Here is a 27,012-nt window from a genome sequence, read left to right on the forward strand (position 1 = left end):
CTAATATGGTAAGTTGGCAGACACTATGTGAAACCTGGCATTCGCAGGCTTATTTTAGTAAACCATTCTATTTCCAATGATCTGGAATTATTGCAATGCTGAGGAACAAAGGCTCAGACAACAAAAATAATGCAATTGGTTTAGGCTGATTTATTTACTCTGCAGCTTTTATAGAGTTATTGTTATGTGCTGATATGGTGCAAAGTCCTCAGGGTACAAAAATGACTTAAAAAAATTCATGGTGGATTAAAGGCCAGTAAGTCTAAGTGCTTTAGATGGCAACTTATCCGAAGTGTCTTAGAATTCATTGTGGTTTTACACAGTGATTTCACATGTACTGTCTTTTTTACACTGTTAGATAAGTAAGATTATTATTTAAAATCATGCAGAAAGTGATATTTCTGGTAGCATATGCTTTTAAACTGGAGATCAAGGCTTTTATTCATGGTGGAAAAATAAAAGAAATTGCTATGATAATGGGAAGATCAGTAATTTGGCATAAAATGATGTTAAGTATTGCAGTACCTCTACCGGCTTTCATCAGCTACTGATCTGCCACTCTATCCCAGCCAAATTGGTTTTTGTTAACTTTGTGGAACAGACAGCAACAACAAAAAAGCAAGACCTGTATAATAAGTTTTAATTCAAGAAAACAACAAAAAATTAATAAATATTTCTTGTTTAGTGACTTTGGTAACAATCCTTGGTGGCAATTTCTTTAATATTTGATTATGACAACTATCTTTGAATAGTAAATAAAATAATCCATTTAAAAGGAATGACAAAATATAGGTATAACTGTGTCTTTAAATCAGAACAAGGTATGTTGGGACTCTGATATTTAAGCACAGTATTTTATATATATGCAGTTTAGCTTGCATTCATTTTATAAAAGCATCAACAAAAGTATCATTAAATGTTTTGTGTTAATCTGAAATGAAGTATAAATAACAAAGTAAATGTTAGACATTTATGCTTTTGCTGCAACTGCATTCTGTAATGGCCTTAAACTTTATTCTTTAAAAATTTAATAGTGTTTCAAATTTAATCACTTTTGTTGTGCTGTGCTGCACAACAATGCAGAAATATGCTTGCATTTATGCTAGATATCACATTTTCAAAGCAATGTGATTTTAAAATTTTATCTATTAGGCAACAAATAGATTTGAATCTATCTCCTATAGGTCATATTGATTTGATCTTTAAAAATTCTTTGATTTAGGAAAACAATAATTTTAAGAAAACAAAATAAAGGTGTTATAAATGCTTCCAAAGTTTTTATTTTGGCTTTCTATAATTATATTAAAATCTTGCTTGTGAGAAGTGTCCTAAGATGTAGACTAATAGAGCATTTTAGAGCTCAAAGAAATCTTTGTATTTAGTATAATCACAAGTTAATTATAGGTACCTAGTAACATTCAGAGGAACTACATGACTTCGGTTTCCAGAGTAGGATGATTACAATTTAGGAGTTCCAACTGAACGATTATTCAATTTTTACCGTATGGGGGTGGGGGGGATCCTTTATATCCTGAGACCTATAATTGGAACTTCCAGGTTCTCGACCATGTTGCAAAAAAGAATTTAAGTAATTTACGTATCTGTCAGTTATAAGAAGCAGAAAGATGTATTATAAAAGGGAAAGTATACACTTGAGAATGAGAATGAAGGAGGGAGGGAGGGAGAGAGAGAGAGAGAGAGAGAGAGAGAGAGAGAGAGGGAGAGAGAGAGAGAGCCAGCAGAAATGAAGATGCCCCATTTGATCCATGTGGGTCTGGGATTTTAAAATTTATAGAGGGGAAGTAAGCCAGGGGACTGAACTAGAGGTGGAGTCAGGGCAGGGTTATGCAATTTCTTATCTATTTTCCTTGTGCCTGGGCATTGTCCTCCCATGTTCTAATCATGAGGTTGTCTACACTGCATGTTCCATTAGCATCTTAAATGCCCATCCAGGATATGCATTTTGCTATGGTAATAAAGGTAAGGTGATTTCTTGGTAACCAAATTGTTTAATGCCCTAAGGGAGTGGTTCTGCCAGATACCCTGAAGTAATCTTGTGATTTTACTGCACTTTCATTCTTTCATCATCCAATCAACAAGCTGTGGACAAGGACATAGGCATAAGGAAACACTAGGTTGCTCATGAGTTGTTTGCTGTGTATTCTAATAACAAACAAAGAGCATAAACTATCAAGACAAATGAACACTATGAAGTGGACCAGTCATTCTTAATAATGATCCTGGCTTGAATTGCCTATGATTTAGAGTCTCAATATGTCTTTACATACTACTCCAAATCTCTTTCCAATATATTCTAATTTATAATGTTGTAGGGGAAAATATTCTTTGTTTTACTTCCACAATCATTATGCAAAACTTCTTTCACCAACATCTAGGGGCTCTTCCCTCTTCCAAGCTTCAATGGAATAAACTAAGATTAATCAGAGAAAAGATGCACAAATATGCTACAGATATAGAAGCAATTTATATGGTGCAACTATCCCCTAGTCCAATATGTCTCAGAAGTGAATACATGTATTTTTCTATAGGAGAGAGAGAGAAGGAGGAAGGTAGACAAATTTGAAACCTGGTAATGATTATTGCAAACATGAAAGGTCCCTGAGATAGATATCATCTTGTAAAGGTTCTCTTGGGAATCTGAGTGAACCTGAGGGACAGATATTATCTAGTAGTGGAAGTCTATGCTGATGAGTTACATGCTTCAGTCTTCTTTTCTGAGATACTGAAAATTAGAGTGGGAGTGGATGGTAGTTGTATTCCCTTTTGAAGCCTGGTCTTAACACAGATGAATAAATTCCAGAGGGAGCTTCTTCTGGCACTTGCAGGAACAGAAGCAATACAAGGTTAGAGGGACTTTGATTCTGAGTCTGATTTTAAAGCATTTTACTGTTCTTTCTTTAAGGTAAATTTGCTCAGAATACATACATAAAGAAAGAAAAATAAATAAAAGCCTTATTTGGGGTATTGTTTTCTGAGCCCCAAGAAAGCCATTGTACTCTTTTTATCCAATCACCAATTCTTACCTGAACCTTTGGTAATAACTGATCTATTTTCTATTATATGATTTTTATCTATTCTAGAATTTGGGTAAAAGGAATTATGCACTAGATAGGTTTTTTGTATCTAGCATTTTTCACTTAATACAGTGGTTTTACCCTGTAGTTGCCTATGAATGATTTGTTTCATTGTTTTGTTGATTGCATGTTCCATCATGAACACAATTTATTCATTCGTTCACCAGTTGATACATATTTAGTTTGTTTCCAATTTTGGTTTTCAATTATATTATGAAGGAAAAATTGGGGTTCATTTCTTGTACTAGGGATGATCAATTGTTCCAGTATCATTTAATGGAAATGCCTTTTTCATTTTAATATTTTGAACACTTGATCAAATATTATCTATATATGTGTAAGTCTATTTCTGGACTCTGTTTTGTTTCACTGAGCCATATGTTTATTCTTATGCCCAAATCACACTGATTTAATTACTCCAGCCTGTGTAGTAGTCTTAAAATCAGGTAGTGGAATTTTCCAAATTTGTAACATTAAAAAAAGTTTCAACAGTATTTGGTAATTTGCATTTCCACATAAATTATGGATTCACTTTTCCTTTTCTATAAAAAATGCTTCTTGGAATTTTAATTGGTATTTTACCAACTAAATGTTTCAATTCAGAAAGAACTGATGTCTTAATGATATCAAGACTTTTGACCTAAGAACCAAAGAGTCTCGGGTTCATTTATTAAGGTCTTAAACAACAATATTTTATATAGTCTGTGTATGGTATTTTTAAAGGGTAACCTTATTTTATATATTTTAATACTATTATAAATGGTATTTAAAATATATTTCTATCTGTTCATTCCTTCTATTTTTAAAGTCCATTTATTTTGCAGGTTGACTTTGTATTCTATGGTCTCTGTAAACTTGCATTTTAATTTTAGTGAGTTTTTAGACAGATAACTTAGGACTATCATCATAGGCATTCATGTCACACGTGAATAAGGTCAGTTTCTCTTGTTTCCCACTGTTTGACATATGTATATTATATATGTGTAGAGATTCTTTACAGATTTTTTCTCAGGATAAAAATGTCATTAATTCCAAGTTTGCTAAAATTATTTTGTTTTCTAAATTTTTTCTTGCTTTCAGAAACATGGATTATTTTATTAAAAACTACATTCTTCTCCCTTCCCTTCTCTTTCTCCAATCTATTTCTCCACTTCTAGTACCTTGTCTATTGGCACTTAACTTCTAAAGAAATCCATCAGTATGAAAAGACAAGGAAAGAAAGGACCACAAGCAATGCAGGTCAACTCAACTTTAGAAGAGGTAACAGCTGCAGCAGATGGAATGTCAGATAAAGAATTCAGGATATATATGCTTCAGATGATCTGGAGTCTCAAGGAAGACATTAGACAGCAAAATCAGACAATGAAAGATCACTTCGACAATGAATTACGCAAACAAATCCAGGAAGCAAAAGATCAACTATACAGGGAGATAGAGGTAATAAAAAACAAACAAACAGAAATCCTAGAAATTCAGGAAGCAAAAAACCAACTTAAAAACTCAATTGAGAATACTACCAGCAAAGTAGAACACTTAGAAGATAGAACATCAGATAATGAAGAAAAAGTATTTCAACTTGAAAAGAACAAAGACAGCTCAGCAAGACTGTTAAGAAACCATGAGCAGAACATCCAAGAAATATGGGATAACATTAAGAGACCAAACTTAAGAGTCATTGGGATACAGGAAGGTATAGAACTCCATACCAAAGGAATGAACAATTTATTCAATGAAATAATACGAGAAAACTTCCCAGACTTGAAGAATGAGACAGAATCCCAAATCCTAGAAGCCTACAGGATGCCGAATGTGCAAAATCATAAGAGATCCACACCTAGACACATTATAATGAAGATGCCCAACATACAGAATAAGGAGAGAATTTTAAAAGCTACAAGAGAAAGGAAGAAGATTACATTTAGGGGTAAGTCAATCAGGATAACAGCTGATCTTTCAACACAGACTCTGAAAGCTAGAAGATCCTGGAATAACATATTTCAAACACTGAAAGAAAATGGGTTCCAACCAAGAATTGTGTATCCAGCAAAATTAAGCTTCAGGATGGAAGATGAAATTAAAACCTTCCACGATAAACAAAAGTTAAAAGAATTTGCAGCTAGAAAACCATCTCTTCAAAACATTCTCGGCAAAACATTACAGAAAGAGGAAATGGAAAATAACAATGAAAACAAACAGTGGGAGGTAGGACAGTAAAGGGGGGGGATAATCAAAGAGGAAAACAAACCATGTTTAGTAACATAAATAAACAAATATGGCTGGAACAACAACGCATATCTCAATAATAACCCTAAATGTTAATGGCTTAAACTCACCAATCAAGAGACACAGGCTAGCAGAATGGATCACAAAACAAGACCCAACAATATGTTGCCTACAGGAGACGCATTTGATAGGAAAAGACATACATAGGCTGAAGGTGAAAGGTTGGGAAAAATCATATCACTCATATGGACTTCGGAAACAAGCAGACGTGTCCATACTCATATCAAATAAAATAGATTTCAAGCCAAAGTTAATCAAAAGGGATAAATAGAGACACTACATACTGCTTAAGGGAACCATACACCAACAAGACATAACAATCATAAATATATATGCGCAAACAATGGTGTAGCTATGTTCATCAAACAAACTCTTCTCAAGTTCAAGAGTCTAATAGACCACCATACAATAATCATGGGAGACTTCAACACACCTCTCTCACCACTGGACAGATCTTCCAAACAAAAGTTGAATAAGGAAACTATAGAACTCAATAACACAATTAATAACCTAGACTTCATTGACATATATAGAATATACCACCCAACATCAAGCAGTTACACTTTTTTCTCAGCAGCACATGGATCCTTCTCAAAAATTGATCATATATTATGTCACAGGGCAACTCTTAGACAATATAAAGGAGTAGAGATAATACCATGCATCCTATCTGATCATAATGGAATGGAACTGAAAATCAATGATAAAAGAAGGAAGGAAAAAGCATACATCACTTGGAGAATGAACAATAGGTTACTGAATGATCAATGGGTTATAGAAGACATCAAGGAGGAAATTAAAAAATTCTTAGAAATTAATGAAAACACAGACACCACATATCGGAATCTATGGGACACATTGAAAGCAGTTCTAAGAGGAAAATTCATTGCTTGGAGTTCATTCCTTAAAAAAAGAAAAAAACAACAAATAAATGATCTCATACTTCATCTCAAAATCCTAGAAAAAGAAGAGCAAAACAACAGCAAAAGAAGTAGAAGGCAAGAAATAATTAAAATCAGAGCTGAAATTAATGAAATCAAAACAAAAGAAACAATTGAAAAAATTGAGAAAACTAAAAGTTGGTTCTTTGAAAAAATAAACAAAATCAACAGACCCTTAGCCATGCTAGCGAAGAGAAGAAGAGAACTCAAATTACTAGCATACGGGATGAAAAAGGCAATATCACAACAGACACTTCAGATATACAGAAGATAATCAAAAAATATTTTGAATCCTTATACTCCAATAAATTAGAAGATAGTGAAGGCATCAATAAATTTCTTAAGTAATATGATCTGCCCAGATTGAGTCAGGAGGATATAGACAACCTAAACAGACCAATATCAATTGAGGAAATAGAAGAAACCATCAAAAGACTACCAACTAAGAAAAGCCCAGGACCGGATGGGTATACAGCAGAGTTTTACAAAACCTTTAAAGAGGAACTAATACGAATACTTTTCAAGCTACTTCAGGAAATAGAAAAAGAGGGAGAACTTCCAAATTCATTCTATGAGGCCAACATCACCCTGATACCTAAACCAGACAAAGACACTTCAAAGAAAGAAAACTACAGACCAATATCTCTAATGAACCTAGATGCAAAAATCCTCAATAAAATTCTGGCGAATTGGATACAAAAACATATCAAAAAAATGGTGCACCATGATCAAGTAGGGTTCATCCCTGGGATGCAAGGCTGGTTCAACATACGGAAATCAATAAATGTTATTCACCACATCAATAGACTTAAAAAGAAGAACCATATGATCATCTCAATAGATGCAGAAAAAGCATTCGACAAAGTACAGCATCCCTTTATGTTCAAAACTCTAGAAAAACTAGGGATAACAGGAACATACCTCAATATTTAAAAGCAATCTATGCTAAGCCTCAGGCTAGCATCATTCTGAATGGAGAAAAACTGAAGGCATTCCCTCTAAAATCTGGAACAAGACAGGGATGCCCTCTCTCACCACTTCTGTTCAACATAGTTCTCAAAACACTGGCCAGAGCTATTAGACAGATGAAAGAAATTAAAGGCATCAAAATAGGAAAAGAAGAACTTAAATTATCACTATTTGCAGATGACATGATTCTATACCTGGCAGACCCAAAAGGGTCTACAAAGAAACTATTAGAGCTAATAAATGAATTCAGCAAAGTGGCAGGATATAAAATCAACAGGCATAAATCAAAGGCATTCCTGTATATCAGCGACAAATCCTCTGAAATGGAAATGAGGACAACCACTCCATTCACAATATCTTAAAAAAAAATAAAATACTTGGGAATCAACCTAACAAAAGAGGTGAAAGACTTATACAATGAAAACTACAGAACCCTAAAGAGAGAAATAGAAGAAGATCTTAGAAGATGGAAAAATATACCCTGTTCATGGATAGGCAGAACTAACATCATCAAAATGGCGATATTACCAAAAGTTCTCTATAGGTTTAATGCAATGCCAATCAAAATCCCAACGGCATTTCTTGTAGAAATAGGGAAAGCAATCATGAAATTCATATGGAAAAATAAAAGACCCAGAATAGCAAAAACAATGCTAAGCAGGAAGTGTGAATCAGGCAGTATAGCGATACCAGACTTCAAACTATACTATAGAGCAATAGTAACAAAAACAGCATGGTACTGGTACCAAAACAGGCGGGTGGACCAATGGTACAGAATAGAGGACACAGAAACCAATCCACAAAACTACAACTACCTTATATTTGATAAAGGGGCTAAAAGCATGCAATGGAGGAAGGATAGCATCTTCAACAAATGGTGCTGGGAAAACTGGAAATCCATATGCAACAAAATGAAACTGAATCCCTTTCTCTCGCCATGCACAAAAGTTAACTCAAAATGGATCAAGGAGCTTGATATCAAATCAGAGACATGCCGTCTGATAGAAGAAAAAGTTGGCTATGATCTACATACTGTGGGGTCGGGCTCCAAATTTCTCAATAGGACACCCATAGCACAAAAGTTAATAACAAGAATCAACAAATGGGACTTACTCAAACTAAAAAGTTTTTTCTCAGCAAAAGAAACAATAAGAGAAATAAATAGGGAGCCTACATCCTGGGAACAAATCTTTACTCCTCACACTTCAGATAGAGCCCTAATATCTAGAGTATACAAAGAACTCAAAAAATTAGAGAATAAGATAACAAATAACCCCATCAACAAATGGGCCAAGGACCTTAACAGACACTTCTCAGAGGGGGACATACAATCAATCAACATGTACATGAAAAAATGCTCACCATCTCTAGCAGTCAGAGAAATGCAAATCAAAACCACCCTAAGATACCATCTCACTCCAGTAAGATTGGCAGCCATTATGAAGTCAAACAACAACAAGTGCTGGCAAGGATGTGGGGAAAAGGGTACACTTGTACATTGCTGGTGGGTCTGCAAATTGGTGCAGCCAATTTGGAAAGCAGTATGGAGATTTCTTGGAAAGCTGGGAATGGAACCACCATTTGACCCAGCTCTTCCCCTTCTCGGTCTATTCCCTAAAGACCTAAAAAGAGCATGCTACAGGGACACTGCTACATCGATGTTCATAGCAGCACAATTCACAATAGCAAGACTGTGGAACCAACGTAGATGCCCTTCAATAGATGAATGGATTAAAAAAAATGTGGCATTTATACACAATGGAGTATTACTCTGCATTAAAAAATGACAAAATCATAGAATTTGCAGGGAAATGGATGGCATTAGAGCAGATTATGCTAAGTGAAGCAAGCCAATCCCTAAAAAACAAATGCTAAATGTCTTCTCTGATATAAGGAGTGTGACTAAGAACAGAGTAGGGACGAAAAGCATGAGAACAAGATTAACATTAAACTGGGATGAGAGGTGGGAGGGAAAGGGAGAGAGAAGGGAAATTGCATGGAAATGGAAGGAGACCCTCAGGGTTATACAAATTTCATACAAGAGGAAGTGAGGGGAAAGGGGAAAATTAAACAAGGGGGAGAAATGAATGACAGTAGAGGGGGTAGAGAGAGAAGAGGGGAGGGGAGGGGAGGGGGGATAGTAGAGGATAGGAAAGGCAGCAGAATACAACAGACACTAGTATGGCAATATGTAAATCAATGGATGTGCAACTGATGTGATTCTGCAATTTGTATACGGGGTAAAAATGGGAGTTCATAACCCACTTGAATCAAAGTTTGAAATATGATATATCAAGAACTATGTAATGTTTTGAACAACCAACAATAAAAAATAAATAAATAAATAAATAAATAAATAAATAAATAAATAAAAAAAATATGAAGTATCTGGCACTTGACAAACATTTACTGGGGGAGAGGGGGAGTTACCAAATTCCATTTCAAGATTCCTCAATTTTGAGGTTGAATTTTTTCTCTCCTACACAATTGGACTTTGTGACCTTAAGTACTTGTAGAGTTGTCCTTGGGTGATTATAAGATAATGCATATAAAATCCCTCAGCATATGGCTGCTCAGTATCAATACTCTGTAATTATTTTGTTACACCTAAATTCTCTACTTCCTTATAACCTCAGTTGTAATGACCAGGTAAATGAAGGACATATTATATTAAATATAAGACCTGAGGACCCACTCTAGTCCATTTTTTTTCTTATACCTTTAACAATAGAACAAGACCAAATGCATCCTTCACTTCTCCAGAAAGAATTACAGCCAACATTCATGGTATTCAGGATTTGTGTAGACATACATCTTTAAAATAAAGCTTGTGACCATTTTTAAATAGGGAATCTCAAAAGAAGCTCAGAAGCATTACCAAAGAATATGAAATTTATTTGTAGAATTTACAGACTTATAATAACCCTCTAAGCAAGTCACATAAATTTCAAATCTGAAAGAAAGGCACACAGAGGGAGGAAGGGAGGGAGAGAGGGAGGGAGGAAGAGAGAGAGAGAGAGAGAGAGAGAGAGAGAGAGAGAGAGAGAGAGAGAATATGAACTTTTATGTGTTCCTCCTTATCACACTAATAAATCAGCCAACAAGCTATTCTCTATGTATAGTCTATGGAGGATCCAAAGAATAAGGAACATAATTGTTGTCCTCAGAAAATTTACAATCATTTGAAGATTAAAATACTGCAATGAAACATGGAAAAGAAGTGTGTTCACCCTTGGACATTCAATAAATATGTCAGCATCCTCGTCCATCCTAGAGTGGCTTCCCCACCTGGATTGCTATCACATCATACCACTTTTACCCTTCATAAATGTGTACACATATATGATGAATTGATGGGTTCTTTGTTCTCAAACATGTCACCTAAACCAGGGATCCTTAGGTCGCAGATGAGACCAATCAGAAATATGCTTCAAACATTTCATCCAGATACCTTTGTTTCTTTTTTTTTCTAAAGTCTTTTTTCTACCAATTAATAGAATTCCAAAATTAATAATGAGGCACTGCAATACGCTCTAAAAGACTTCAGAAAAACATATTTCCTTCAGAAAGATGTATGAGTAAACAACTAATTATAAAACATTGTGATTAATGAAACAATAAAAATAGGTAAGAGGGAGACATAGAACCCATGAGGATGAGTAACTTTTGGAAGAAGATGGTAGAGTGCAAGTGTACCAAACAGGGTTCAAGGACGAATGGTGATTACTCTGGGACCAGAAGAAAATGGAAATTCTAGACAGAAGTAACAGCTTATGCAAATGGTAAAAGGCAAGACTGAGGCCAAATGACAAGAGCCCTGGGCTTGGTGACAAGATCTTGGTTCAGTTTCTGGATTCTCACTTAGAGTTGTTAACATGGCCTTGGTTACCTGTTCCTACAATAATACCACATAACAAGCAACTGTGAAACAGTTGTGGCATCCAACAAAAAGCATTTATGTAGCTCTCAAGTTTGCCAGATTTAGCTGACCTAATCAACACTCTGCATATTTTACGATCTGCTGGGTTTTGGATAATACAGGATAGATTCAATAATTTCCTGGGGTGATATGACTCTGCCCTAAATATCAAATCTCCAATAGGCTGATCAAGGCATGTCTTCCCATGGTGATAGCAGGGGCTATAACACAAACAAAAAGGTGCAAATACTTTTCCAATTCTATGCTGACATCAAGTCTGCTTACACTGCAGTGACCAAAGCAAGTCACATGGCTGGGACCAGAGGCAGAGAGAGGGGACACTCACAGTGATGTGGTAAAGCGTATGAGTCAAAAAGGAGGAATAACCCAATCATGCTGGTGCACACTTGTAATCCAAGCCACTTAGGAGGCTGAGGTAGGAAGACCACAAGTTCAAAGGCAGGGTGGGCAACTTTAGCAGGACCCTGTCTCAAAATAAAATGAAAAGGACTGGGGCTGTAACTCAGTGGTAGAGCATTTGTCTATCACGTAGGAAGCCCTGAGTTCTATCCCTAGCACCATAAAGAAAAAAAAAATAGGAAAGAATTGAATCCCATTAGTATAATAAATTCACACCACCCATTTAATGTCTCTAGGGTTGGTTCCCTTTCTATAAATGAAGGACACAACAATTCCCCTCCAGACATCCCAGGGTGGTAAGGAAGAATGTACAAAAAGCATTTTTGAAGTCTTTCAACTAAAAATAAATACATGAATAACCAAAAAAATTAAGGAAATCTAAGAGATTGGTATCTCTCCATGGTTTATGCACCAGATAGTCACACACTTAAACCCCTACTTCTTGTTCTTAAGAAATTTATTGTCTCAAAAATGCCTAGAAATTTTCCAAGCTAAAATGAAAAAAAAGGACATCTAAATGCCAAATTCTGCTCCAGAAAAGGGGGGTTGAGTGAGATGACTTCAAGAATATTCATGATAACCACCCAAAACACCCACAATGGCTATATCTGGAGGAAGGAGTAGAGTCTCCTTGACTCATAAACTAGGTCTGGTCTCTACCTCGCCATAATCAAGTCTTTGGTCTTGGACAAGTCACTCATACTTGAACAGTTCTGATTTCTTCCTCTGTAAACTGAGGGTTTTGAATAAAGTTATACATCATTTTAAACATTTTAGTTTTATAGTCTTTAATTCTGGAAAGAAACTATCCATTTGCAAATGAACCAGCTTATCTCAAAATCATCGGAAAACTATCAGTAAAAGAAAAAAAATAAGAGTTGATTCAGATGTTAATAACTAAGCAAATTTGTAAAATCTACTTTATGTATTCGACAAATAAAAGTGGAATATATTTTAAGGTGTACAATATGATGTTTTGATCTATTATATACACTGTGAAGTGATTACCATGGTTAACATATTCATAACCTCATATAGTTACTTTCACATATACAATACAGTGCTGTAAATTATAGTCATTTAATTCTCAGAACTTATTATCTTATGAATGAAAGTTTATACCGTTTGACCAACATCCCCCATCTTCTCCACCCAGCCCCTGTCAGACATTGTTTGCTTTATGAGTTCATTTTTTTTTCTTGGATTCCACATTAAAGTAGAATCATACAGAATTTGTCTTTCTGTATCTGGCTTATTTCATTTTACACAATATCCTCTGGGTTGAGCTACATTGTCAAAAATGGAAGGATTTTCTTCCTTGATAGGGTTGAAAAGTATTCTACTTTTTACATATTTCTCTCCATATATATTTATTTATACATATTTTTATATATTTATATACATTTTATATATTTATATATTATACCACAGTCTCTTTGATCCATCCACCTATCTATCCACAGAAATTTATATTGCTTCCATGTCTTAGCTATTGTAAAGAATGCTGCAATAAACAGATATTTCTTCAAGTTACTGACTTCAATTCCTTTAGATATGTACCTAGAAATAGGATTGTTGGATCTTATGATTGTTTTATTTACGAATTTCTATGCTATTTTCCCAAATGACTATACCAATTCATAATCCCACCAACAGTGTACATCCTTTATATGTATATCCTTTTAACCTTACCAACACTTACCACTTGATTTTTTGATTAAAAAGCTATTTTAACATGTATGAGGTGATAATGCATTGTGGTTTTTCATTGCATGTCTTGTTGAGTAATGACTTTGAGTACTTTCTCATATACCTGGCAATCATTTATGTGTCTTCTTTGGGGAAATGTTTGTTTGTTATAGAGTTGTATGAGTTTCTTATGCATTTTGGATATTAGCCCACTATCAGACATACTGTTTTGCAAATATTCCATAGATGGTCCTTTCATTTTTTTTAACCACTTTGTCATGCAGAAACTTTAGTTTAATGCAGTCACATCTGTTTATCTTTGATTTTGTTGCTTATGAAATTTGTTAGCTTGTTTTGGGTACAGGGAATTGATTGAACCCAAGGGCCCTCTACCATTGAGCTATATCCCCAGTCATTTTTAGTTTTTATTTTGAGGTATAGTGTCACTGAGTTGCCCACACTGGGTTTGAACTTATGATCCATCTCTATCAGCTTCCCAAGTCTCTTGGATTACAGGTGTGCATCACCTTGTCTAGCTGCTGCCTGTGCCTTTGGAGTTATAATTATGAAATATTCCCAAGACCACAGTCAAGGAACTTTTCTGCCATGTTTTCTTCTAATATTTTTATAATTTCAGGTCTTATATTTATCATCCATTTTGAGTTGTTTTTGCATATGGTTTAAGACAAGTCTCCAGTTTCATTCTTTTGCATGTGAATATCCAGCTTTCCCAACACCACGTATTGAAGAAACTCTCCTTTCTCCATTGTATATTATTGCCATTGTTGTTGAAATTCACTAGTTGGCCATACAAGCATGGGTTTATTCTGAGTTCTCTATCCGGTTCTCTTGGTCTATGAGTCTGTTCTTAATATCAATGCCACTTTGCTTTGATTTCTATAACCTTGTAGTATGTTTCAAAATCAGGTAGTTGTGTTATTCTGTGGCTTTTTTGCTCCTTTGCTCAGGGTTGCTTTGTCTATTTGAGGTCTTTGGGGGTTGCAAGATCATCAACTTTTTAATTAAAAATATGTTGTTATTTTAAAGTGAATAATACTGATATAACATGATAATTTTAAAATGATCAAATAGAAATCACTCACAATTGCTTTTTTGTTTGTTTGTTTTGTTTTGTTTTTTGCTTTGGGTGCTGCAGATCGAACCCAGGGCCTCACACATGCTAAGCATGTACTCTACCACTGAGCTATACCCCAGCCCCACCATCACTTTTTTAAACCAATGAAATACATTTGATTTGTGTGATCATATACATTGACACAATGAGTCAGTTTTCCTTTACTCTTTCTATATAGTATGGCCATATTCATTCACCTAACACTTAATAAACATCTACTGTTACCATCTAGTCACCCAGAAAGTCAAATCATGGAGCTGATCTGTTCTTCCAGGTTTTACCAAGCCAGTTTCTACACATGAATTACGAACTTTTCATTTTATGCTCCTAGTTTGTGTGCTGTGAGTATTACTCAAGGTTGTGGAAACTGAATTGACATTCAGGTTAAGTCCCAGAGGCAGCACACGAGTGCAATATTTTAAATGTGTATATGACATAGCTCCACTTAGCTGTCTTATCTTAACCAAATTGCTTAATCTCACTGATCCTCATTTTTGTCAACTGCAAACTTTATGAATCATTGCATTTTTTTATTACTGCATGAAAATTTTCTCAAATTTGCCAAAGAAAGAGAAAGAAAATGCTTTTTTTAACTCAGCTGACTGCTGCCCTCTGATGCTTGGCTCCCAAAACAAAATAGGACTTTAGTTGTGCTGCTCTTGTGATTCATTTAACTGGAGCAAATGTGCTGAATAGAGAAAGAAAGATAAGCAAACACTACCTCAGTCATAAACTAGGAGATGGTTTCAAGTAGAAAAGCTGGGAGGGATGCCACAGGCAGGCTTCCCTGGGGGAGGAAGGAGAGACAGGAGGCATCCTATCCTTCCCGAATGCATTTGGAATAGATGCCTGGATTTTTGAGGGACCCCTCCTCATAATGAATGGCTCAATCACTAATTTCTTGAGTACTCCAGAGCAAAGACAGATTGGCCATTCAATCATGGCAAATGAAAGTAGAAGATACAGGCAAGTCACCCCAAGTGCTCCCCAAGAGAAAAATAAAACAAGAGGAAAGGATTTCTCTTACTACTTACTATTTAGTGATTTGTCTTTCTGTTTATCTGACATTTTGTTGGAGCAGCCTCTGTTAGATGCTGGTTTCCTAGGGTCTATGTCAGAGGATTGCTGACCTTGAGGCTAAACCTCCTACTGATACTTTTACACCCAATCCACCTTGTATGAAGGCCAAATGGGACATGCTTTGATATTTAATTCATCTGAGTTATATAATGAAATAAAAACTGGCATAAAAAAAGTCCAATGCCATGAGGATGTCAGTAGAGTTGTGCCAAATGCCTTACATCACTAGGCTGGAGGTAAATTTATAGCTGTTTGCATTCATTTGCATTTAATCAGCCCAGAATTGCTGACTCTAGATTCAGCAAGGACCTTCCTGCCTGCACAGTCTGCAGCCTACAGTAAATACCTTGCTGGTGAGGGGCGATGACTCAAGTGAGAAGTTTGAGTTCCACAGACCACAGGTTGTTTTTTGCCTAGAAATTTGGCTGTATAGCAAGGGCAATTATATAAACAAAAATCCAGGGTTATTTTGACACTGTGGCTTAAAGGATTACTCCTTTCCTTTTTTTCGAAAGAGCCTCTGTAGCCTCAGTTTTGGCCCCAGCTTACTTGGTGCAATCCTCAAGTCTTCCACCTTCCATGGAAACACAGCTTAAGAGGAATGATGATTCTAAACTATATTATGATAATAATGTCCTTTGAAAATCCCATGTAAGAAAATACCTCACATGGTAGTCAGGTTCTGGAATCAGCTCCTATATCTAGATAGCAACTTACTCTAACAGCATGTGTTGAAGACCTGGGGAAATTTCTTTTATATCTCTGAACTTAAGTTCCCCACTCATGAACTGGAGTTATTAACAGAACCTACCTCCTAGGAGCAAAATCGTACTGAAATGAGATGATAACTATAAGGGCCACATATATAATCAGCATAATAAATAATAGCTACTGATATTGACAAATTATTAGGGATTAATTAAGTTTCCACCTTGGGCTATTAGCTTCATGTGGGAGGACTGAACTCTTTCAAAGAGCCATTTTGCAGATTTTGTGAGTCTTGCAGTAGTTAGGGGAATAGCTGGCAAAGCCAAAAAACTTTTATACTGCGTACTATTGTTGTCCAGAATGACAGAACCACACAATCTGTCCGGCTCTCTTGTTTTCTGGCTCCATCAGCTTAGGTAAGGTAGTTAGCAGCTCTGCACCTCAGAATTCTCATGTATAAATGGCCTAATAATAGAGTCGACATCAGGCGATTGTTGTAAAGATCTTGAAGATTCACATGTGTAAAGCACTTCAACAGTGCCTAGCACATGCTGAGCTACATCATCATCACCATTGTAATTATTATTGCTCCATGCTTCTTTGTTCAGAGAAAATTGTATTAACAGCATATTAGTGAAATAATCAGACATACAAGGGAGAAGTGGACCTAACTGCACAAGGTGAACCAACAGGAAAAGGGATATTTTTCCTGATTTGATTGAAGTAACAGATAAAACTGTGTTTGTTATGTGCAACATGATGTTGTAAATGTATACAAATTATGGAATGGATAAATCTACCTAATTGACATATGAATTACCTCATATGGTTATCATTTTGTGGTGAGAACACTTAACTTTCAACTCTCAGTATTTTTCAAGATTATATCACTAGCTATATTCACCATCTGTATAATAAAGTCTTATTCCTACTATATAACCATAATTTTTTTATTAACTCCTCAACTCGCCTTCCAACTTCCTCAGACTCTGGTAACCACCATTCTACCCTCAACTTTTATGAGATCAATTTCTTTTTGGATTTCAGCTATGATTCACGTCATCATGTTTGTGTCTTTCTGTGCCTGGCTTATTTCCCTCAGCAATAATGTCCTCCAGATTGATCCATGTTGTTGCAAATTATAGGATTTCATTCTTTATTACCAATTAGTATTACTTTGTATATATGTACCCCATTAGCTTTATCCACTGATGAACACTTAGTTTGATTTCATATTTTGGCTATTACAAACAGTGCTGTAACAAATGTGGGAGTATGGATATCTCTTTAACACGCAGGTTTTATTTCCTTTGGGTATATACCCTGCTGTTGGATTACTGGATCCGATGGCAGTTCTATTTTTAATTTTTTGAGGAAGCTCCTTACTGCTTTCCGTAACAGCTATATTAATTTACATTTCTGTCAAAGTGTACAAAGATTCCCTTTTCTTCACATTTTACACACTTTATCTTTTGTGATTTTTGTAATAGCTATTCTCACAGGCACAATGTGATATCTCATTGTGATGTTGATTTGCATTTCACTCATGATTTAGTGAGGTTGAAATATTTTTTTCATGTATCCGTTGTCCAACCATGTGTCTGTTTCAGGTTTTTTGCCCATTTATAATAGTGTCATTTCTTTCTTGCTATTGCATTCAGTTCTTCATATATTTTGGATATTAACATATTGTCAGATGTGTACCTTGCAAATATTTTCTACCATTCTGTAGGTTGCTCCTCATGTTGTTGATTTTTTTCCCCTTTGCTGTGCAGAAGTTTTGTTTTGGTTTGTTTGTTTTTGATATAATTCCATGTGTCCATATTTGCTTTGTTGTCTGTGCTTTTAAGGTCATGTTCAAAAAATCTGCCCAGACTAATGTCATGGAGAAGAAAACATGTCCTCCCTGTGTTTTCCCTTATTTGTTTCATAGATTCAATTTTTATTTATGTCTTTAATCCATTTCAAGTTGATATTTGTATATGGTCTGAGACACAGATCTTCCTTCTACATATGTATACTCAGTTTTCTCAACACCATTTATCAAAGATGAATCCCAATTGTGGATTCTCGGGAACTGTGTTGAAAGTCTCTTGGCTATAAACAGGTGAATTTATTCCATTTGTCTATCTGTCCATTTAAAATAGAATTTGAGGGAGATTTTTGAGATGACAATTGGAAGGGGCTCAGTAAACTGAGAAGGATAGGCTGTTCCAGATGAACAAGATAAGATGACATTAGGACCAAGGACAGAGAAGAAGCAAAATGAAATGACCTTCATGGAAGAAAAGAAAGAACCAGAAACAAAGAAGTAGGACATCTGTCGCAGAACAGCAATGATTCCTTTGTAGAAATCCTATAATTCTTTGGTTTTATCTTTAGAGTGTCTAAAGGCAAACACTTCACTTGGATACCATGACAATAGACCCCATTGTTGTATTACCAAAAAAAGCAAAATACCAAATGAGATGCCAGGGACTTCTAGAAGCTCAGTAAATGCATACTATTGCAGGCTAATGCACGCTATTTCATGGATGTTGCTAAGCAAATTTAATTCAATATTTCTTCTAGAATGAAACAAAGACTGGAAACTTAAGTTTCATAAATAGTAGATGAGGGAATGTTGTTGAATAATTATTTTATCAGTCACATTCATGTGGGGAAGTTGACGGATTATATTGGATCCCAAATTAGGATTTGTCAAACTCACATTTGCATTATTTGTGTGACCTGGAGCAAGTTCCTTCTTTACTTTTCTCCTTATAGGCCTAAATCTCCTTCAAGAAGGAGGACAGTGTAATGTTCAGGCTCTGGAGTCAGACTGAGTTCAGAACTCTTCTTTATGCTTATTGACTGAATTCTCTGGGGCAAGTTGTTTAAACTAAAGTCTTGGTTTCTCATTCTCATAATGATACTTAGTGTCATCTTTGTGTGGTTTAAATCATATAATCCATCCTAAGGTGTTAGCACAATGTTTGACACATGGGGAAAGTCAAATAAATGGAAATGATTTATATTGCTACCTATAAAATTAATGAATGGGGTGACATAGCTCAGCAGCAGTGACCCTGGGTTTACACAGCCAAAAAAAAAAAAAAAAGATGTAGAAAATAAATGAACGGACTGAATAATCTTTAACATCTCCTCCAGTTATTCATCTTTTCACTATCCTGGATTTTTATAGCTTCCCAACTTTAGCATCTCCCTTCTAATTCATTCCCTAACTCCCAAACAAAAACCAAGTAGAGTAGAAAAAATAAACAAAAAGTGACTGCTATAGTAAGGGAGATGTGTATAAGGATGTGTATGTGTACGGGGTGGAGGGATGTGTATATAAGGGAGGAAGGAGCAGGGCTCAGCCCTACACCTACTGCCAGGACTGCTAGACAGCCAACTCAAGTATCTGAACCCCTAGGACACAGGATGCATGTCTTATTTTAGGAAACTTAGCCAATCCATTTAGCTTGTTTTTTACCATTTATGAATTGAACATAGAAGCCATCAGACTTTTTGTGCCTTGTGAATGGAATAATACGCATGGATGAGTTTTGTAAACAGCACAGTTCAAATGTTGCCATTGTTGCTGTTGTTTCTAAAACTGTGATAAACATCTTATTTAAAAACCCAAAGGGTATGGGCTGTTAGTCTTATTTTTGTAAGCTGGTTTTAGTCATTTGGATTAAATTGATCATTATGTTTGAGGGATATAAGCCTTATCTATAGTTTCTCAAAAAGAGAAACCTTCCCTGAAGGCAACAATGTGCTGGAGAAATACAATATACTAGAGATGATATGTACTGGAGATAAGTGAACTAGAGATTAATAGTACAAGTTCTCAGGTTTCTGGATTCATTTCCCTGCTCTATTTTCTGGTTGTATGGCTTTGAGCAAGTTGTTTAATCACTCCAAGTTCCAGTTCCTCTATCTTTAAAATGGGGATAATGACTGTATGTCCTAAAAAGAGCTGTTATGAGGATTAAATGAGGTGATGAATTTAATTTCTTGGCATAGTGCCTGGAATGGAGGAGACACCCAGTAAGGTGTTAGAAAAAATAATGGAAGGGCTGGGGTTGTAGCTCAGTGGTTGAGTGCTTTCCTAGCATGCATGAGGCACTGGGTTCAATCCTCAGCACCACATAAAAAAATAAATGAATAAAGCAAAGACATTGTGTCCATCTACAACTAAAAAAATAATGTTAAAAAAAAAGAAAATAATGCCTTGTGTGTAAACAGAGATATGATAAATTGTGTTATAAAGGTGTATTAAGAATTGTAATGCAAAAAAAGAGAGAGAGAGCTCATGTATAACGGCATTATTTGGCATTAACATACTTTATATACAGAGTTATGAAAAATTGTGCTTTGAGTGGATAATTATGAATGTAATGCATTTCACTATTGTCATATATGTAAGAAATAAATAAATAAATAAATACGAAAAAAGAAAACGATGGAAGACATAATATAGAATTAATAAATAATTCCAGCTTTGATGAGTCGGCAGGTATAAAAAGCCAGGGTCAAAGGCTGAGGAATAGAGGGAAGCGCAAAAAATAAGATGGAATGAATGACTCCACTAAAGTGAGTAGGTATGGAATTAGTCAGTTCTCATAAACTCAGGTCTGTAGAGGTTGTCCCCAAAACACCTGCCCTTAGGATAGCATTTAAAATTTGTCCACATGTGATACTATCACTTCAACTTGAAATTTGGTGACCAGAGTTTTCTTTTACTTATTGGCCATTGAAAGAAACAAAGGACTATAGTTTGTCAGGACCTATTAGAAGATTGATACACCAGGGCAGACGGAAATGGGTTTGTCATCATACTAAAGCCTAAGTATCGGCTTGCTGAGATTAATCACACCTACCTCTGCTCATTCACCTGAAAATGTGGATCTTTTCAAAAGAATGTTAGGATTGTAGAATGGAGAGGAAAACTAGAAATGTGGGAGCTAAGGAGATAGTTATATCTACATTGTCCTACTGAAGTTCAGCAAACATTTTCTGATTGGGCCAGATAGTAAAAATTTTAGGCTATGTGAATCAGACAGTCTCTTGCGCACCTACTCAGCTCCACAGGATATAGCACAGAAGCAGCCACACACAGTATGCAAATGAATGGGCAGGACTGTGGTTCAATAAAACTTGATTTACAAAAACAGGTGGCAGGCTGAATTTGGCCCATGGGCCCTATTCTGCTGACCCATCGTCTACATATAGACTGGATTCAGTGATTCAAGTTGTCAGAAGGAACAGGTCCAAAGCTCCTATAAATCAAGCTTGTAGTTGAAGAATGTTGTTGACTATAGATAGCTGACCTAACATAAAGGGTCATCTCCAGACAGAAAATGAAGGGAAAGGCAGTAAACTGCTTAACTTTAGATAGAGAAAGCAGCTTCTGTAGAAGAAGAATAACATGGAAAAAATGAAGCATAAGATGTAACCACAACTCACATTTGAAGGGCTCAAAAACATCATTTTCAGCCTTATGTTTCTGTATTCTAAAGTACAGAGCATGAATAATAGCCAGGAGGAAGATATGTCCTTGTTTGCCAGGGACAGTTCTAGTGTGTCTGTTGTCCCTGTATAATTACCAACAGTGACCTCTTTTTAAAAAGTGTCCTTGTTTACAATATAAATTGTATGACCACAACTATAATAACCAAAATTGTTATGAAATTGTTGCACAAATAGGTACATACTTACCATTTCAGCAAAGCTTGAACAATAAATCTATAAATGCAGAATGTAATACTAGATAAGAGGAAGTAAGGACTTTGAGTCAGACAGGTTCAAATCCAATCTTACTTTTTACAGGTTTTAAACAATGCACTAAATTTCTCTGAATCTCAGGTTTTTCATACGCAACAATAAATAATAAAAGTAGTGATCTTGTTATATTTAAATGTATTATCATACAGTAAATATCCAAAAATACTGCCATTAATTTTATTACTATTATCATTATTATTATATATTTAAATGGAATAAATTGGTTGAGTGGGAATGCAAAGTCATCCTTTATATGTGAAAGATACGCTTCAAGAGGAGTAATTTGCTTGACACTAGAGACATGCAAACCAATTTAACAGCACTTTCTGGTGAGATTATAAACTTGCTATTGAAAGTCTGGTCCACGAACCATGGTAGCATCATCAACCAGGAATTCTTTCATGCAAAATCTCCAACCTAGACCTAAGGATTAAGAAACTTTATTTTGAAGAAACTCAGTGTTGTACATTTTACCATGTTATGAAAAGATTCAGACTTTAGTGGATTAAAGTACATAGATGATTTAAAAGTCACTCTGAAACCTGAGACCACTTCACATTATAGTCCATGGGTTTAGAGTGGATAACATAACATCATGGGAGGAGCTGGTACACCCCTTCTACTGGGCAAGCTAAAAATGACCCTTTCCACCCAATTCCAACGAACATTATACAGTGTCCAGTAACTACATTGCATGTATGATTTAAGTACCAATCACATTAAGGTACAAATATAGATCTTAAATAAACCCTAGAGCATTGGGATTATTTTTCATCTGAGGCATCCTTCCAACTTTGATCATAGTGGTTTCTTTCCTAAGTTTATTTCCATTTGTTTTGAGCTTCTTCCCTGCTTTCTGGGAAATGCATGTCTGATTGTTCTTCATGTGCTCCAGGTAGAGTTTAGCATTTCATTAATGCTAAACAATTCACATACAAATAGATAGTTTAACCTTAGATATTTCCCCAAGGCTCAAAGAGGTTGATGCAAATATAAACAGAATTGGAAGAGCTGGTAAAGTATTCAGCTGAAACTTTAAAGAATACTTTTCTCTCTGGGACTTCCTGGTGATGGTTGTAATACAGCTCAAATGCTTTAGCTCTTTGTATACTTTTATCCTCCTTCCTTGATGCAGGTTTTCTGACATCCCTGGCTGGCTGAATTACACACAGAGCAGACTATGCTGGCCCACTGGGTTACATCAATCGCTTCTTAGATCACTTTTCCAATTCTATTATTCTGTGACTGCTGAGTAGTATGCTGTTATTTTCCATTAGAACCTCACACAGATAATAAAAAAGAATATCTCACTTTGAAAGAATTAAGATAACAATTAAAGGGGGAAAATAATCTTTAAGGGAAAAGAAAAAGATATAGGATAAAAGTATGAAATTTGTAATGCATCAAGCCTAAAAGGATTTTGTGTCAAAAGTGATGATTCACTTATTATCCCCGTATGTACCAAGCATCTCCTAAGTGCCAAGTACTGTATGTTTGCATGATGGCGATGATGCTGCTGATGACGGTGATGATGATGATAGCAGCTAATATTTGCTGAGGACTTATGACCACATGAATGAGCTAGTAGAAATTTAGATCTAGCCAGGAAGGCAGATTTAGCAAATAATTCCAATGTTATCAGTGCTATGTGAAACTGAAGGTGCAACAGATGAGTGTTTCAGGGGACCTGACCCAAGCTTAGGGTCAATGAATGCTTCCTTGAGGAAATGGCAAGTAAGAGTTAACGAGATAAAGGAGAAGTAGCAATAGGGAAATAGATCACCCCCAGACAGAGCCAAGTTTGTGTAAACAGCTCTGATCAAGCAAGATGTATATGTTGGAAGAACTGAGAAAATTGACAAAAGTACGGAGGGTAAGGGGTAAGAATAGGGAAATGAAATTAGAAAAAAGGCAGGAATAGAATCATGCCAAACCTTAGAGTCCAGGGTAAAGTCTGGCCTTTATCCCAAGGGTGGATAGGGAGCCATGGATGATGATCAGATCATCTTTGAGTTCTAAGATGACTGAGGAAGTTGGAGAGAAATAAAGGGAACATGTGGAGGGTGGAGATTATGATGACTCAGACCATTGAAGTTGTAGGTAAAACATCTCCACGTAAGAGTGAGGCTCCCATCCAGCTAACAGAATGCATCATCTCCTACACATTCATGCTTTAGGGAACTTTCCACTCTCCAAACCTCAAAACCACTGCCTCCACAGAGTCACATGAGGCCAATGTGAAAGTTGATGAGCAAATAGCAGCCAAAAGTTATGGAAAAGATAAAATACAAAGAGCCAGTCCTGAACCGAAATTCTGAGCCTGGGTCTCCTGGGTCCTACCTCCTTCCTAGTTCCTGGAAAAGAAAGGATACCCTTTCTTTTCAGCAGAGCAAATAAATCCCAGAAAGGCGGAGTTTGCCTAGAAACTGTTCATTGGCCATAAAAGTATTGCCACAGGATAAGGTGAGGAAATAGACTCCAGGAAGAGAGTCTTTTCATATACAAGACAAAAGCATGTTATTTAATGATCCTATGTTCCTTGACCTTAAATAAAAGGCTTAATGGCAATGCTTAAGTGGTAGGCCAAGCTGTCAGCACTTTTTGTACTAAATGAATGAAAAAGCCATCATCTCCCTGTGTTCAAAGAATATCTATGAATTAATCCATTATCAAGCATTCCATTGATGGATTACTTGATGGAAGCCATTGGGAATACCATGGTGAGTTAAACTAGACAGGATTCTTGTTTATAGAGTTCCAGCCCAGTGAAGAAGTTAAGAATCTAGGCATTAATGAAATGTTAACACAACTACACTCATGTATGTACAACTACATCTTTATGTATAATATGAAGACTTGTTAATCTCTATGAAAATGTGGTCACTAGCTACCCAAACCTCAGTGTCTTAATCTGTAAAATAAGAAAATAACATCTATTCCATGATTATTGTGAGGATTATAAAGGTTTGAAACCCTTAACTCTGGCACATAACTAGCAGATTTTGCAAAGATCAGACCCAGGGAGTGAGTATGACATATGTCAGAAGCAGTGTTTTACAGGGGTCAAAGCTGAATTCTTCCATCAGACTGTCCGGGTTCAAATCCCAGGTGCTGCTTTTACTAGCTCTGTGACCTTGGACAAATGTCAAACTTTCTAATGTTCAGTTTCTTCATCTGTGAGAGGAATATAGTGAAAATACCTAGGTCACAGGTTTCTCAGGTGGATCAGAAGAAATGATTCATGGAAATGTAAACGTTTGCTTAAATAAACAGCTAGAGTACATAGTTTGTAAGTACATAGTTTGCTGTATTGATATAGATAAATAAGCAATTAATCACTTTTATTGTTATCACTTTGGGTAGTAGGGTGAAACTATATAAGACCAAAGACTTCGCACAGAAGATCTTGATGTAGGCCTTAAAAAAAAATGAATAGGTGTTGTACAGAGAAAATGCTGATGAATTTTCTTTTCTCCATCCATAGGACAGCAATTTGCTATTGTGAGAATTGCCAAGGGGTTGAAGTCTCAAGGAGAATATTAAGAAAAGGCTGATGAGTTCCCAATAATAATCATCATCACTCCAGTTACTGCTATGAATTGGAAGACAGGATGATGGGGTGGATAACAACCAGAGCTTTGAAATCAGACAGATTCTGGTTCTGATCCAATCCCTACTACTTCCAGCTGCATGATCTTACACCAATTACTTCATTTCTCTGAGTTGCGGTATACTGCTCTTCAAAAGAAAGTGGTAATAGTGTCCTCCTGTGAAGCCATCATGAGGATTAAACAAGATAATGCACATGAAATGCTGAGTACCATGTTTGGCACATGATAAGTACTCAGTAAATGTTAACTGTTGTTATTGTTTATGCCTCATTAAGGTTGCACTGACATAAAATGTTAGAATTTGTATGAAGTAATTACATTAAACAAAGGGCATAATACCATATTACCTACTCCACAGTGGGGTATCCAAAGAAATATCATGAATAACCAGGGGATCCGTTCCTATATGGCAGTGACTGCAGGAAGTTTTTTCTACTTATAAACATTATATATGTTTCTGAAGACAACCCATAACTTTAAAATAAATTTATTATTATTTCATCACCAGTCATACAGCCATTGCTAATATCTTTATATATTTTCTTCCAAGGTGTGTGTGTGTGTGTGTGTGTGTCTGTTCATATGTGATACTTATGGGAATTATGGTATTTAAATAAATATGCACATATTAAATTTTGGTCATGATATAAAAACTTTTTCCATTTTTTCATAGGAGAAGCTACCAGAGTTTATAAGCATGTTTTACAAATTTGTTTTATAGATTTCATGACATCTTATAAGAACATGCTTTATAGTTTATTTAATTATGGTCATATTGCCTTTAGTGTGTGTCAGAATTACTTCAAATTTGATTATAAGGTATTTGTTACCATATCCAGTGAGTTCTCTATCTTTTTCATTGGGGGTTGTAAACAATTTGAAAGCCTAATTAATTTTTAAAGAGTGCTGTATTTTCTCCTTCCATAGGAAAAAATTACAAATATGTATTTACATAAACTATTGCCTAAAATTTCAGATTTTTGAAGTTCATGAAACCCATCTATGGACCCATGGTCCCCACAACTTATAGTCAGAACCAGTGGTATAAAATACATCAATATGAAACAGAATAAAAAAGTTCAAAAACTTTACTGTAACATTGGTGGAGAAGTGTAGCCCTAAAACTTCAGGTTATTGGGCTGGGATTGTGGCTTAGTGGTAGAGTGCTTGCCTAACATATGTGAGGCACTGGGTTCAATTCTCAGCACCACATATAAATAAACAAAATAAAAGGTCCATCAACAACTTAAAAAAAAAAACTTCAGGATATTTCATCACTTTCATAATATGGCCCAATTTCAGTTTGTTCTTAAATTTGAAATTGTCCAAGTTTTGGATCCCATATTAAGGCTTCTCCCAGATTTCACTGAGTAACATTTCATGTGATGTA

At 35.6% G+C, this 27,012-nt stretch overlaps 1 protein-coding gene across 1 annotated transcript in view; it reads left to right on the forward strand.

Moving 5' to 3' along the window:
* The window catches only part of LOC131424577 (glutamate receptor ionotropic, NMDA 2B-like), a 126,061-nt gene that overhangs the window by 90,991 nt on the left and 8,058 nt on the right, over positions 1-27,012 (forward strand). The gene's annotated exons all lie outside the window — the stretch shown is intronic.

Source organism: Marmota monax, unplaced genomic scaffold (genome assembly GCF_021218885.2).
Source record: "Marmota monax isolate L192 unplaced genomic scaffold, Marmota_monax_Labrador192_F-V1.1 WCK01_AAM20220418_F8-fsc00739, whole genome shotgun sequence".
NCBI classification, from domain to species: Eukaryota; Metazoa; Chordata; class Mammalia; order Rodentia; family Sciuridae; genus Marmota; species Marmota monax.